Below are 2,642 nucleotides of genomic sequence, written 5' to 3'. Positions count from 1 at the left end.
CTGTACCATTGCTAGTAACACGTCTCGTACTTATGTTAAATGATAAATTTGAGGATCAGACAAAGACCAATTATTTCAAAGAAAAATATTTTACCTGTTTAGTATCTTTTGCATTATTGACTTTCTCCTCAGTTAGCTATGCCAGTTTCCTGGGTCACCTCTATTTTCGATGTTCTTCATTTCATCTGCTTTTGTCAAAAATTAAAAACAAAGTGTCTTTAAATTGATGTTAACATACACATATTACAATGCACAAATAATAAGCATATAGCTTGTTGACTTTCACCCTGATCAAGGTAAAGAATGCTGCCAAACACCAGAAGATCACTTGTGCCTCCACCACAAATAAGGTGACTTCTGTCACTTAGATTAGTTATGCTTGTTTTTGAATTTTACGTAAATTCAATCCAATATTTAGGCATTTGTGTGTGATGCTTACATGTTTTTATATTTGTGAGATTTATCCATGTCATTGAGTATACCTTGAGTTTTTATCTGTATCCATTATTTAAACATTTTGCTTTTGAGGCACCTGACTGCCTCAGTTGGTTAAGTGTCTGCCTTTGGCTCAGGTCACGAACTCAGGGTCCTGGGATCAAGCCCTGTGTGGAGCCCTCCATCTGGCTCCCAGCTCAGCCCAGAACTTCTCTCTCTCCCTCTGCCCCCTCCTCTGCTTGTGCATGCTGTCTCTCTCTCAAATAAATAAATAAAATCTTAAAAAAATAAACATTTTACTCTTTTTGAACATTTGGGTTGTTTTCACTCATTTGCTATTATAATGCTGCAACAAACATTTGTGTGTGTGTGTGTATATATATAGATATATATATATAGATATACACCCCAAAATACATATACATATCTATCTATATTTATGAATCTTCTGTGTGTGTTTGCATGGACATGTGTGTTTGCAATATGGATGCACATTTCTGTTCTGTTTGATGTATATATATTCCTATTATGAAGAGAATTAAAGGTAGAATTGATAGAGTCATAGGAAATGTGTACATTTGACCAGCAAGATTAATACATTTTTCCAGATTCACATGTATAGATTACCCCTCACTGGCAACTTCAGACTACATACAAGTGCTGCTGCTATAGTTACCAGAATCAACCATTTGGTGAAACAAAACAAATCTCAACAATAATTAAAATATTGAAAGTACATAGTGATATTTCTCTGATCACAAAAGAATTAAGCTAGAAATCAATGCCAATAAGATGATAAGGAAATCCCTAGTGTTTGGAAATTAAGCCATATACTGTTAAAAGAAGAAATCCCAACAAAAGAAAGTATTTTGAACTGAATAATAAAATTATCAAAATTTGTGGAATGCAGTTAAAGCTATGCTTAGAGGAAATATATAGCTTTAGAAGCAAGTTAGAGAAAGGCTGAAAATCAGTGATATCAATACCTACTTGTAGAAATTAGAATTGCAAAGCAGACTCTTCAAAGAATAATATTCGAAAAAGTATGTCTTTTTTCTTTTATTTTTAATATTTTTATTTCCCTTTATTTAAAGTGCTATTTTTGAAAGAAACTTATTGTTTGTTGTTTAATCTTATTATCAGCTATATAGGGTGTAGTTTGATCTAATCTGATAACTTTTATCATTTAAATTTAATTGTGTAATTCATTTATATATATTTTTAATTACTGATTTTTATTGGCTTAAATCAAACATCTTACTATATGTATTACAATTTGTCTCTTCTTTCCTGTATCACTTTTCTTGACTTCTTTTGCACATTCTACATTCATATTTGAATTGTTAGACCTATTTTAAATTGGAATTTTTAAACTATTTTCTAGATCTTATGGGATTAATTTACATTTCCCCCACCTCCTATGTATTATTGTCATATATTTTAGCCTTATAAAACATTAATATTATTATTCTAGAGAATCAATATTTTATAAAGACTTACATATTGTTCTTTCTGGTTTTTATTCTTCAACAGAGCTTTGCGCAGTGGCAGTATCGTAGCCAATGAGGTTTATCCGAGGCGCGATTATTGCTAATTGAAAACTTTATTCTTCAACAGACTTCTGTGTGGAATAACTATTTCTGCTTGAATAATTTTCCTTTAGTGAAATTAGTTTGTCTGTGAAATGCTTTCTTTTAGAGTGGGTTTGCTAGCAGCAGGTTTTACTTTATTATTTATTTATTTATTTAAAATTTTTTTAAAGATTTTATTCATTTATTCATGACAGAGAGAGAGAGAGAGAGACGGAGACGGGGGAAAAGCAGGTTCCATGCAAAGAGCCTGATGTGGGACTTGATCCTGAAATTCCGGGATCGCACCCTGAGTTAAAGGCAGATGTTCAACAGCAGAGCCACTCAGGTGTCCCAGGTTTTGCTTTTTTTAATGAGAAATATTGTTCCCTTGGTATCAAATCTAGTCTGCAATCTATACATTTTCTTCTAGCAATTGAAACAAACCACCCCCCATTGTCTTCTAGTTTTCCACATTTTTCTTGAAAAAGCCTATCGGTCTCTGTTGCTCTTTTAACATGATGTATCTTGACTTTTACTGGTTTATTTAAATTAACTCTTTAATTTGTATATAGTAAATATACAGTGTTTTATTAATTTCAGGTGTACAATGTAGTGACTCAACAATTCTAACATTAC

The 2,642-nt window shown here is 31.9% G+C and overlaps 1 non-coding gene across 1 annotated transcript; it reads left to right on the top strand.

The window, feature by feature from the left end:
- The first annotated feature begins 1,968 nt into the window (after window positions 1-1,968).
- On the top strand, window positions 1,969-2,108 carry LOC112932349 (U4 spliceosomal RNA). Its single transcript, XR_003237459.1, has one exon. It is a non-coding gene; the product is annotated as a U4 spliceosomal RNA (small nuclear RNA).
- Window positions 2,109-2,642: the final 534 nt, after the last annotated feature.

This window comes from Vulpes vulpes, chromosome 11 (assembly GCF_048418805.1).
Source record: "Vulpes vulpes isolate BD-2025 chromosome 11, VulVul3, whole genome shotgun sequence".
NCBI classification, from domain to species: Eukaryota; Metazoa; Chordata; class Mammalia; order Carnivora; family Canidae; genus Vulpes; species Vulpes vulpes.
Note: the sequence above shows the minus strand (reverse complement) of the source record. Positions and strands in the feature narration are given on the sequence as shown.